This window comes from Triticum aestivum, chromosome 5B (genome assembly GCF_018294505.1).
Source record: "Triticum aestivum cultivar Chinese Spring chromosome 5B, IWGSC CS RefSeq v2.1, whole genome shotgun sequence".
Classification (NCBI taxonomy): Eukaryota; Viridiplantae; Streptophyta; class Magnoliopsida; order Poales; family Poaceae; genus Triticum; species Triticum aestivum.
This window is the reverse complement of record NC_057807.1, coordinates 174,607,927-174,621,849: the sequence shown is the minus strand read 5'-3', so window position 1 is coordinate 174,621,849 and position 13,923 is coordinate 174,607,927.

Here is a 13,923-nt window from a genome sequence, read left to right as displayed (position 1 = left end):
ACGAGATAGGGGGGCACGCCCACCACCGGGCACGCCCTACCCTCTCATGGGCCCCTCGAGGCTCCCCCGACCGACTTCTTATGCCTATATATTCCCTTATACCCTAAAACCATCGAATAAAGAAGATAGATCGGGAGTTCCGTCGCCGCAATCCTCTGTAGCCACCAAAAACCTCTCGGGGGCTTGTTTCGGCACCCTGCCGGAGGGGGAACCCATCACCGGTGGCCATCTTCATCATCCCGGCGCTCTCCATGACGAGGAGGGAGTAGTTCACCCTCGGGGCTGAGGGTATGTACCAGTAGCTATGTGTTTGATCTCTCTCTCTCTCTCTCGTGTTCTCTCCATGGCACGATCTTGATGTATCGCGAGCTTTGCTATTATAGTTGGATCTTATGATGTTTCTCCCCCCTGTACTCTCTTGTAATGGATTGAGTTTTCCTCTTGAAGTTATCTTATCGGATTGAGTCTTTAAGGATTTGAGAACACTTGATGTATGTCTTGCCATGTTTATCTGTGGTGACAATGGGATTTCACGTGCCACTTGATGTATGTTTTGGTGATCAACTTGCGGGTTCCACCCATGAACCTATGCATAGGAGTTGACACACGTTTTCGTCTTGACTCTCCGGTAGAAACTTTGCGTCACTCTTTGAAGTACTTTGTGTTGGTTGGATGAATCTGAGATTGTGTGATGCATATCGTATAATCATGCCAATGGATACTTGAGGTGACAATGGAGTATCTAGGTGACATTAGGGTTTTGGTTGATTTGTGTCTTAAGGTGTTATTCTAGTACGAACTCTTGAATAGATTGATCCGAAAGAATAACTTTGAGGTGGTTTCTTACCCTACCATAATATCTTCGTTTGTTCTCCGCTATTACTGGCTTTGGAGTGACTCTTTGTTGCATGTTGAGGGATTGTTATATGATCTATCTATGTTATTATTGTTGAGAGAACTTGCACTAGTGAAAGTATGAACCCTATGCCTTGTTTCCTACCATTGCAATACCGTTTATGCTCACTTTTATCATTAGTTACCTTGCTGTTTTTATAATTTCAGATTACAAAAACCTATATCTACCATCCATATTGCACTTGTATCACCATCTCATCGCCGAACTAGTGCACCTATACAATTTACCATTGTATTGGGTGTGTCGGGGACACAAGAGACTCTTTGTTATTTGGTTGCAGGGTTGTTTGAGAGAGACCATCTTCATCCTACGCCTCCCACGGATTGATAAACTTTAGGTCATCCACTTGAGGGAAATTTGCTACTATCCTACAAACCTGTGCACTTGCAGGCCCAACAACGTCTACAAGAAGAAGGTTGTGTAGTAGACATCAAGCACCTGCGTGGTGACATGCGTCCTCTAGACCGACTCAGCAAGCACCTGCGTGGTGGCATGCAGATCTTCGAGAAGACTCTGCCACCCCACCAGCCCAGCAGCCAGCCAACGTGGCACTACAACGCCTCATCAGCTCGGACGCGCGTCAGAGCCGGGTGAGGCGGCGACAGCTGGGACAAGCTTCCTTGTCGTTTCCGATAAAGCAAGAAGAGCATGTTGGCAGCGCATTAAATGCATTTGTCTGACGGTGCCAGAGGATAGACTCAGCCATTGTATACCTTTCCACCTCCTGTGTGCCACTGTGGCGACCCCTTTTTTCTATAAAAGGAGGCTCGAGGCGTAGGGGGGGATTCGGATCTTTTGAACAAGTGAAGTGTCGTGGCTAGTTCAAGAACTCAAGAACACTCAAGTGTACACCAAAGCGGGACTAGGTTATTACGCGTCCTCATGGCCCGAACCTGGGTAAACGATCTTTGTGCTGACTCCTAGACCCGCTCTTTCCACAACCCCGCGCCCGCTGACCGTAGTAGGGATTCCAGTGATCCCACCTACAGATGGTGGCCGTGGACAAGGCCAAGGCGTACTTCCAAGAGCGCGTCACTCAGATGCAGGGCTGGTTTGTCGAGGCCCGGCAAGGTGTGAGGGTCACCCAGGACCAACTAGACGAGCGTCAGTGCGAGCTCCTATTGATGCAGGCCGACATCGAGAAGGCTCGGGAGGAAGCGAAGGCGAAGGCCGCCAAGGACGAGTCTGACCAGACGTAGCACCGCATCTCACTCGACGCCCAAGAGGAGGACTTGGTTGCTCGCGAAGCAGGCGCTTGCCGCCACGCTTCACGCCAAGGACGAAGAAATTGAAAAACTCGTTGCACAGCGGACTCAAGATATGATGCAGAAGCATCAAGAGGCACTTCATGCCCTGATGCTCGACCATGCCGGCAAGCTGAAGGAGGTCGTCGATCGTGCTGAGGTCGCAGAGGCCACCAAGGTTGAGCTGGCCGGCAAGGTGGAGAGGTTGGAGGCGGACCTGGAAAATCTTGACAAGGAGCTCTCCACGCTCAAGGGCGAGAGAGAGAAGACCATCTACGACCTGGTGGAGATGCAGACAACCATATCTGACCAAACCAAGCTGCTCTCTAAGGCCAACAATTCCATTGATGATCTGAGGCTGAAGCTGGAGTCCCAGGAGAAGATGCTTTCAGAGTCCCAGGCTCATGAGCAGACCCTGACTAAGGAGGTCGCGGATGAGCAGCTGCTGCTATGGACCGCTGTCACTTCCCATAACGAGCTCGTGGCCAGCACGAAGCTTTGGACCAGCTACCTTGTGGACGTCGTGGAGGAGCTCACTGCACAGTTGTCTTCCATGGGCATGCCAAGTTTCAGGTTCTCCCATGAGGTGAACGTGACTGACAACGCTAGGATGTCTCTGTTCTTCGAGCATGTTCTTGACACCCTGAAGCTGCTCCAATCCAAAAGGGCGGCCTACCTGGCCGAGGAGTACCGGAAGCTTTGCCGAGGCGCCTTGACCAAGGTGCTCACCAAGGTGGTGCACTAGAACCCCAGCGTCGACTTCGCTCAGGCGCTTGATAGCTTGCCAGAGAGCGTCGACCGTCAGGCGCTCGAGGAGCACATCGAGCCCATCATCAGCTGCGTCAGCGGAGTCACAAGGCTGGAGGGCCAGCGCTGGGATTAGTTGCTTTATTCCTTGTTACCGCTGTGAGTTCGCACCCAAGACAATTTATCTTAAGTTAGAATCATGGCAACTTTTGATGTAATATAACTTTTGCTATGCCTTGAACTGATTGCATGTTATCTTCCTGTTTAGTTCACCCTTGTATGTTCTGCACCCTACGCTTGACTGGATAGGCTTGCTGGCGCGCGCACCATTGCTGCAGGCGCTAGAAGGACGGATCCTTAGCAGCTTGCAGACGGCATCGATGCCAACGAGTTACCTTGCCGCTCTTGGCGCACTCACCTGAGCTGTCGAGCAGACTCGAAACAGGACAGGGGCACTGTTGATTACGGCAAGGTACCTCACCGTCTTTAGCAGAGGGCAGCACCTAAGCTGTTGAGCGGACTTGAAACAAAACAAGGTTCCTTTTGCGTGCAGGTTCTTCATACAAGGAAAAAAACCATCGAGGAAGATAACCTTCTAAAAAGAAGGATTTACTCAAGGTTTGGTTGACTTAGCTTTTTGTTGCTACGCGGGTCATCGTCGCAGCTGCAGACGACGCCGCTCGCGTGGCTTCTCGCACCAGGGCGGCGCGGATGACCTTGACCTCCTCCACCACTGGCTTCCTCCGCATCGCCCATCCGCGCGGGCACGGGCGGAGCGGCTTCCGACGGGCCGATCGCCGCGATCGTCTTCTTCTTTGGCGCCATGGCGATGGAGAAACTACTGTACTAACTAACTGACCAGATTCTCACAACTAATTCCCCCTACCTAGCATGCTAAAGATGTCAGGGAAAACGAACACCTATGGGGTCACATGGATCCCTTCTACATTCGGCGGGGGATTGCTGCACGAAGAGCAGGTCGAGCCGCTAGCACACATGGGTTTTACCCAAGTTCAGGCTGCAAAGATGCGTAACACCCTAGTCCTGCTTGTCTGGATATAGTGGTTGCCACAGTGGCACACAGGAGGTGGCAAGCTACAGTGTACGAGCTTATCGCTCGGCACCGTAGGACAAACGCATTTAATGTGTTGCCTACGTGCCCTCTAGCTTTATCGGGGACGGCAACAAAAGCCATCCCGTCCGTCGCCGCTCCTCCTTGCTTCAACACATGTCCAGGATGACATGGCATGTAGCGCCACGCTGGCTAACTAGTCGTTGTGTTGGCACAACGGTAGAGCCTCCACGAAGATCTGCATGCCGCCACGTAGGCGCCTGTTTAGTTGGCCCGCTGATCATTGCACTGGAGTGGTGGTGAGGTTCCGAACCCTCGCCGAGCGCGGGTCTGGCCACGGCCCAGTGATCGTCCCCGGCAAGACTTGTCGGGGGCCTTGGAGTCATCCCCGGCAAGGGTCTTGCTTGGGCTCTTCGTCTTCTAGTCCCACGTGGACCCGTGGGCTGCCAATCTTTATGAGGATCTGCATGCTACCAAGCATGCGCTCTTAGATCTTGGTCATAACATTGTCGATGGTGTCAGAGCTCTTAGCTCCCAGGGTGGCGGGCTTGCTAGTGCTGCTTAGGTCGCCCCAGGAAGGGTGTTGCCGAGGGAGGTCCAGCTTGCCCTCTGCTCCTTGTTCTTCGAGTATCTGCCTTGGTAGTCTTTGGGTTTTTGTCTCCCTCTGCCTCGCCAAGCCCTGCCGCAGGTGTGACTGCGACTGCCCGTGCACTAGTAAGGGGTACAGAAGTACCCATACTTCTATGCACGGACACATATTTTCTTTCATATTGGGCCAATGGCTTGCCATTTCTTTAATTAAGACATAAATATTATAAGCATTCACAACATAGGGAAAGAACATCACTCTCGCAGGATCCTTGAGATCTTTGTTCATTATAGAACCGCAAGTTCTTAGCGCCCAACAGCACCCACAATCTTATTTTCAGCTAGCACACCAAATGGGTTGTAATTCTTAATAAGAAAAGTTGCATGGTAGTGACAGATTCGGATTTGTCATTTGGGACCCATGAGGAGAAAGCCTATCCAGGGCGGTGCCGACTCGATAGTAAACATTGAGAAACTTGATTTTAAAATTACTGTAAATCCAAAACTCGCCTAAAAATCATGAAACTTGGCATGGTGTTATGACATAGCACCAACATGTTGTGGTAAAACAATAGTCCAAATTGGGACAAGTTTTGGTACAAACTTCTTACAAATCGGAGCTTCTCTCAAAAAGGCTCATGGTTCCGAGAGGGAACTTGTCACCTATGTGTGTGAAATGACATACGCTGTCTCTTCCCACCTTGATTTATTTTACAAAGGAACCATGCAACTATAGGAGTGTCGTCCTAAAATTATGAAACTATTCAGGGTTCGTTTTGCCTTTTTATACATTATTTGAGTTTTCTAGGCATTTTGGAACATACTTTGGTGTGTGCAAAGGTCATGTGTGTACTAGCCACCCATGTAATTGGATGTTCAATCTATTTATGGAATCAAGTCCTTATAAGTTATAAGTACATATGTTGTTGTTCTATGTGTAATGATATCGCACACGGACCATACTAGGGAACCCGTCGATGATGATTTCATCAATCGCTGACAATTGTATACCACCAAGCGTTTGCCCACAACACACACGGCTTATTAGCAGCAATCGTCTGTATTATTATCGGTCTTCGCACACATTTCTGATTATAGACCTGTTTGCCACGTATCACACCCATCTTGTTAAATTGAACCGTTATTGTTCTCTTGGCTCAAAGCAAATAGTTCATCCGAGTGAACCGTATGGCATATGTCGCACACACCTTGATATGGCTAACCGTTTCTTTTGTGTTGCCTAATCACAAATAGTTCATCTGAGTGAACTGTATGTCGTATATCACACACACCTTCATCTGGTTGTCTGTTTCTATTGTTCTACCTCATCGCAAACAATTCATTGAACTCAACCGTATGCCTAGCATTGCACATGCAACTAAAATTTGAACCGTGTTTGATGTATCCACCATCGCAAACGTTTTGCACCTCTTTGACGGTTTTTTACATCATCGTTTGCGATTAATGCATCGCACACAGTTTCATCGAAGGGTATCTGATCATAGTGTCGCATTAGTAGCATCCTGCAATAGTGAACAAAACCGATAATTCAAAGAGAAATACAAAGATATCAAATCATGCATACAAGAATTCATTAAAGACTCAAATAATATTCATAGATAATCTAATCATAAAACCACAATTCATTGGATCTCGACAAACACACCGCAAAACAATACTACATTAAAAGTAACTCCAAGAACATCAAGGAGAACATTGTATTGAAGATCAAAGAGAGAGAAGAAGCCATCTAGCTACTAGATATGGACCCGTAGGTCTGTGGTAAACTACTCACGCTTCATCGAAAGGGCAATAGATTTGATGTAGAAGCCCTTCATGATCGAATCCCCCTCTGGAAGGGTGCTGGAAAAGGCCCCAAGATGGGATCTTACATGAACAGAAGGTTACGGTGGTGGAAAAGTATTTTGGTGGACCCTTCTGGTCGTTTGGGAATATTTTGGAATATATAGAGCAAAAATTAGGGTTGGAGGAGTCCTATGGGGCCCACAAGCCAGGGGCGCCCCCCTAGGGTGCACCCTAAGGGCTTGTGGAGTCCTCAGGACTCTTCTGGCCCCCTCTCCAAGCTCCGTGGATGTCTTCTGGTCCAAGAAAAACCATCGTGGAAGTTTTATTCCGTTTGGACTCCATTTGATATTCCTTTCCTGTAAAACTCAAAAACAAGGAAAAAACAGAAACTGGCACTGGGCTCTAGGTTAATAAGTTAGTCCCAACAAAAATATAAAATAGCATATTAATGCATATAAAACATCCAAAACAGATAATATAATAGCATGGCACAATAAATTGGGGACGTATCAGGTCTCGCCTTCGTCCATCGCGTTGGTGTTCTTGGCATGGCGTGGTCAACGTTGTCAACAAACCACAACATCAGAAGAGGGATGTACATGGAGAGGCTGACAGTTGGGACCCACATGGTCCATGGCTGCACGCAAGCAAGTACTCCTTATTATGCCAAAACAATGAATCCTCCCCATGACAGCTGGGACCCACCAACTATATCTTGGCACGGAAGGAAGTGCCTCCTCATTAAGCAAAAGATAGTGATTGCTCCCCATGATAGTTGGGGCCCACCATATTTGGAGGCTGACTTGTGGCCCTACTAAGCTGACGCGTACGCACGGCTTTGTCAACTTAGTCAACAAATGATTCTATCACCAGCGACTGTTGGATTGTTAACATCCATCGGTCGTCCTACTTTTTCAACCTCTGATTTTCTTGCTCCAGTCGTCCAAACCACTACGTGCTACTATGTCCCGTGGCTGGCTGTGCTGCCGCGCAGGCCTCACCGCCCCCTACTACTACCACTGCTGGCCAGACCATCCCTCTACTCACCCACACCCATGTTATTTTGCGGTGACGGCAGCCTCACACCGCAGCCAAACCAGTTAACCCACATACTACCCTTCGCATGTTCCCAGGCTCCATGTTGTTCCCTGCCTCACCATCGTCCACTACCTGGATGTTGTCTACGTGGCGTGGTCAACAAACGACAGCCATCAGAAGAGGACTATATGATGCGAGGATGACAGATGGACCCACCAGCTACATCTTTGCACGCAAGGAAGTGCCTCCTTATTACGCGCAAAAAAAAGAATCATCCCCCTGTTATCTTGGACCCACCATCAATATCTTCACATGCAAGAAAGTGCCTCCTTATCCTCCCTGACAGGCGGGACCCACCCGGTCGAAGCGTACGTAGCATTGTCATTCTGGTCGCAAACATGTACGTACATACTGGTCCATCAGTCTTTCTGCCATGATGAACCATGGCCCAGTAAGGAGCGGTAGCTGTTCAGGCAATCCCATCTATATCGTGTACACGTACGTACACCGCTGCAAGAAAATAAATACAGCTACATACATACATACAGGTGGGGTCTCAACGCGTACAGCGACGACGTCATGTTCATCACCAGCCACCAACTAGGTTGGGACGGAGAAACAAAGTCGTATTCATCAGGAGGCAGCAGACTAGGTCGGAATGCGTCGTGTTCTTAGGGAGCCAACCAGCTTGGACAGAACAGCCAAAATAGGATTTGGCGTACCGCAGTATGGAGGAAACGTCCTTCTTTTCGACCAACTACGGTCAAAACGGGATCTTGTTGATCGGGAGGGGTGAGGCATACCGCAAAGCAAAGGAAACGGACTTGTGATGGAGAGCCTATGGTCGAAGTGGGGTCTTGTTGATTGGGAGGGGTGTGGCGTACCGCAAAACGGGACTCCACGGGCTACTATTCATCCACTGTCTACTGCCTCGCTCCAGCTTCCACGGGCTACTGTTCATCCACCGTTGACTTCCTCCAGCCTCCACCTGCTACTGTTCATCCACCATCGACTTCCTCCAGCCTCCACCAGCAACTATTCATACATGGGGTCCTATTCATCCAGCCTCCACCGGCTACTGCTCAACTAGCCCTCCACGGGGTCCTGTTCATCTAGCCTCCATCGGCTACTATTCAACCAGCCCTCCACGGGGTCCTGTTCATCCACCCCCAATCGGCTCGGGTGTGTGGCGGCCTCCTCGGCAAGGGTCCTATTCATCCAGCGGCAACGACCTCTACTACCACGGGGTCATGTTCATCCAACCCCCACTGGGAACTGTTCATCCCACCCCCAACAACCGTCACGGTTCATCAAGAGGCAGCATGTTCGATCAGCTTCAGTTAGCAGCAATAGTGAAGGAATCGCTCAGGTTTAGTTAACAGCCAGGGATCGATTGCTCGGGTTCAGTGACATAGCTAGTGCAATCGTTCGGGTTCAGTAAGTGAACGCCTTGCTTGGCTTCAGTTAGAGCCCAACGCCTCGCACCCACGCGCGTACGTGCAAGAGAGAAACGCACAAACCTTCGTGCATCGCTCAACCCCGACCACCCACCGTAACCGGGAACTCCCAATATTTTCCTCGCCCTCGCTTCTACCATGATTTTTTTCGTCATGGATGGCCCAAGAATGTCATGCAAGTGCGTCCCCGGCCCGCCTAGGATGAAAAGCCCATTTTCTGTCATGATTTTTTGTCATAGAAGTAGGAGCCCACCACATCTATGATGATACATGCTTTTGTCACAATTGTAATCATAGAAATGTCATAAGCATGACAGAAAAAAAATTGTTTGGGCCAAAATGTCACGGATGTGTTTTTTTGTAGTGGTAGGCATGTGGTAAACTACTCACGCATCATCGGAGGAGCAGCAAGGATGATGAAGAACCCCTTCGTGATCGTTTCCCTTCAGGCAGAGTGCCGTAAAAGGCCTCTGGATTGGATCTCATGGTTCTGGAACTTGCGGCGGCAGAAAAACTATTTTGTCGACTCCCCTACGGTTTTTGGGATTTTAGAGTATTATAGAGGCAGAGGTAGGTCAAGAAGCCTCCTGTGGGCCCCACTACCCATCACGGCGCGCCAGGGGCCTAGTGGGCCCCACATGCCTCTCTTCTTTGCTCTAGAAGCTTCTAGGGTCTCTTATCACCAGAAAAAAAATCTCCAACAAGTTTCGTGGCAATTGGACTTCGTTTGGTATTGATATTCTGCAAAGTCAAAAAGAAGCAAAAAAACAGCAACTGGCACTGGGCACTATGTCAATAGGTTACTCCCAAAAAATGATATAAAGTTGCTAGTAAATGTATATAAAACATCCAAGATTGATACTTTAATAGCATGGAACAATCAAAAATTATAGATATGTTGGAGACGTATCAGCTCCTCGAGCCCCGGTTTGCCCTACCTCCAACTCCATAAGTACCGTCTCGTGGAGAGAAAAATCAGAGAGAAGGAATCATCGTGTTTTATGATACAGAGCCGCTGCCACCTCCCATTCTTCATTGGGAGGCTGATATGGAGTCCGTTTGAGGCTCCGGAGAAGGGGGTTCGTCGTTGTCGCCATCATCAACCCTTCTTCATCAACAATTCCATGATGCGCACCGCCAGGAGTGAGTAATTCTTTCAAAGGCTTGCTAGACAGTGATGAAGTTGGATGAGATTTGTCATGTAATCGAGTCAATTTATTAGGGCTTGATCCTTCTATGACTTTGCTATGCTTAATGCATGTCACTAGGGCCCGAGTGCCATGATATCATATCTGAACCCTCTATGTCATCAATATATTTGAGTTCTTGATCCTATATGCTAGTTATATGCACTTGTTATTGTTTTGGTCCATGGACCCTAAGGTGACAATAATTGGGATACTCTCTGGGGACGACTGTAATTCAAGGAGTTCATGTATTCATTATGTGTCAATAATTTGTTCCGATTCTCTATTAAAACGAGGCCTTAGTATCCCTTAGATTTCCTTATGAACCCCACTACCATGGGAGTGTAGGACAAAACATGTCATGCAAGTTCTTATTATAAGCACGTATGACTATATACGGAATACATGCCTATATTGAATTGATGAAGTGGAGCTATTGTGTATCGCTCTAGGTCATGATGAATGTCATCCAACATAAATATATGTCGCTAATCCAGTGCTTATGCTCTACTCATATTGTCTTTGCTAAGTTACTACTATTGTTGTCAAACTACTATGCTACTAAACACTTTGTTGTAGAGAAACAACTTTCCATCTGTGGTTGAATTGACAACTCGACTGTTAAGGCTTATAAATATACTTTGGCTCCCCTTGTGTCGAATCAATAAATTTGGGTGAAATACTACCCTCAAAGACTATCGCTTTCCCCTATACTTGTGGGTTATCATGCCTTGCATGTAATTAGATGCATGATTGAAAAAACCAGGGCTGCCGATACAATACACTCATTAAATGATCTAGTAACACCATATGGATTATTTGCATTTACACAAGGGGATTGGGTACTCTTATTACCGTTGTAGATTGCAAACACTTGATGACGATCTCTTCGTAGCAAGAACGGGTTGGAGACTATTCGAAGCTTCGTCCCTAGAGGAGTAGCCAAAAAGTTTGTTCACACATGAAAACGTCACTGTGTACCCTCGATACTAGGGGTGATACACCCCAGCTCATGTTGAATGAGATCTGGCTGGAAGCGCGGTGCGCACGTAGTCCGATGGGTGCTTTTCTTGACCCCAAAACCCCACACACCTGGGAGGGACCCCATTAGAGTGCACAGGGGCTATGAGATGCCCTAGGTCGTCTTGATCGGCCCTAGGGTCTCGTGGATCGCTGCCCACCAAGAGAAGAACGAAGGAAGAATGAGTAAGAAGAAGAACAAGGGAGAAGGTAAAAGGTAAAGGTAAGAAGAAGAACGAGTAAGAAGAAGAACTAGGGTTGTTCAATCGACGGTCACCTCTCGTCTATATAGGAGGTGATTGGACTTCTCAAAAAAGAAAAAGACTCCAAATCTCATCGAAATCCTTGCAGAATTAACCAAATTCGGATTTAGGTATGCCTGAGACAACAGATCTGTTTTTGGATCCTACATGCCAAATACAACCTTATATGGAGATGCGACCAACAGGAAATTTAACCGTATTAACGAGATGAACGACTTTCATGTTGTACATTTTTCAATTCGAGGTAATCTTGAGAGTGTTTTAGCCTGTTTACCAACATATGGAGCAGAGAAAGTACGAAATATTGGTCGCATAATTACCCGGACATCCGGGAACCTAGCAATAGCCGACAAAATTCTTCCCTGACTAACAAACCGGGTCTTTGTCTGGCCTCAGCCTGGACGTCTACCTACTAGGCCAAATGTGTGGCCGTCGTGAAACACTGCTGCTGGAGACATCTATTTGGGATGTTGAGGATGCATATGAGCTCAGTGAAGATGATCCAAATATGAAAATCGGTAGACTCGACAAGATGAATACTTTTCATGTAGAACACCTTTTCATCTGAGGTCTTCTTAGTTGTGTAATCAGCCAAACAGTACTCCAGATATCAAATCTTAGTATTTCAAGCACAACTTCGGCCCCGAGATGCGATCGGGTGGCTATGACATGAAAATCAACGTTGCTCATTTTGATGATACATAACTTTTTCATGTTGAGGACTTCTCGATATGAGGCCATCTTAATTTACTTTTTTGCTAAGCCAAAATCTTGTGTCCATAGTAGAGTGGGAAGAAGATCAATATCCTTTTTGTTCCCCAAAAGAAGAAGTATGATCCTACTTCATTCAAGGGAACACAAGCTCAAGATGATCTTGCTCTATTAGAGATATGACATGTAATAAGACCGATGAAGAACGAAATCAATCACAGGGGACACAAGATTTTAACGTGGAAAACTATAAGTGCATCAAATGCCCCCTTAGTGGTTTTGGAGTGTTGAAGAAAAATAGGTTGAGGGACTAATGTGTTTGTCAGTGTACACAGGAGATACAGTCCCTGAAGATTTGAACACATGGAAGACAACCCCAAAAAAGGGATTTGTTCAAGTGAAGAATTTGGTGATGAAATTGGTACAACCTTTGAAGAAATTGGTGTGAAGACTTGAAGCCTGAAGATTGTTTCCATAGTTTCTTTCTTTTTCATAGCAAAAATCGTATTATCAAAGGGGCCTAGGTGAATCATAGTTCACATTTCCAAAATAATTCTCAAACCTATACATACACAAGCAGCTTCAAGTGATGCCTTTGGAAATCTCTGGAATAGGTGACGCGTTTGCTAGCGACAGTGACAAAGTTCATCTAGTCACTGACGAATTTGGTTAGGCTGAGGAGTTAGGATTTCTCCAGTGTGATCTGCCTAAAAGTGAGGAAATTGAGTACCCTGGCAAATTTGAGAGTTCAAATTTCGACCATTGTTGCACTGTGGTCCATTTGTCAAGAAGATCCTTCTCCTGACAAAGGTCATATCAGAGAAGGGCATTTATGACAATTCATGTTAGGTTGCCCTTGGCTATAAATAGCCACCCCCACAACCACCTATTTTGTGGCTACTCACAGAGAACTTGACACTTGTCATTCGAGAGCACCCCATCCTCTGACGATTTTGAGAGAATCCTAAGTGAGGAAAAACTCAGAGCCAAAGTGATTGAGCATCACCAAAGATATTCATGTGTGTGATCCGATGCCATTTACCTTTGAAGACTGTCATTCTTCCATACGGTTAGGTGTCATGTTCTGAGAACCCTAGAGTGATTGTGGTGTGCCGGTGAACAAGTTGGTGAAGGTTTTGGAAGTCTACCTTGAAGACTTACCACGAGTGATTGGGCGAGGTCTAAATGCCTTTAGCTCAAGAGGAATGGTGAGGACTATGTGTCCTCTGAGTTTGTCTCAGTCGCCTCAGCCAGACGTACAATTGATACAGCAACTGGAACTGGTCTACCAAATCGTTGTGTCTTCATCGAGCCAACCTGGTTTCAAATTCTTCACCCTTACCTTATGTTATACTACTGCTGAAGCATTTGTGATCTACTTTCTGAAGAACTTGAACTACAGACTTTCATCATGTTGTACTCTATTTGTTCAGTTCTTATTCCTCATTCTTGTATGACTATATGATCGCATGTTATTCATTCGTATGTATCTTGTATGCATGCTTTTCATTTCTGTGATGACTTACTTCCATCGCGTTTCTATTTTTCACTCTGATCTTCATTAAATTCTTCAGAGTTTGATGAATTTCAAAAAACCTCCCATTCACCCCCCTCTAGGAGTAAACCTGCACTTTAAAAAAAACCTCTATTGCAAGGGGAAAAAACCAAGGGCGCCGCCCATCGAAACTTCACTATATCGAAACATGAATATCAACATTTACAATACGATCAAATATCATTATATGCGCCATGAATTTAATTTGGATATTGTATAGCTTTAGTATTGTAGATGCTGATATTTTTCATATAAATATGATCAAACTTTATGAAGTTTGACTTCATATAAATCTTATACGCAAAGTTAAAAGGATCAA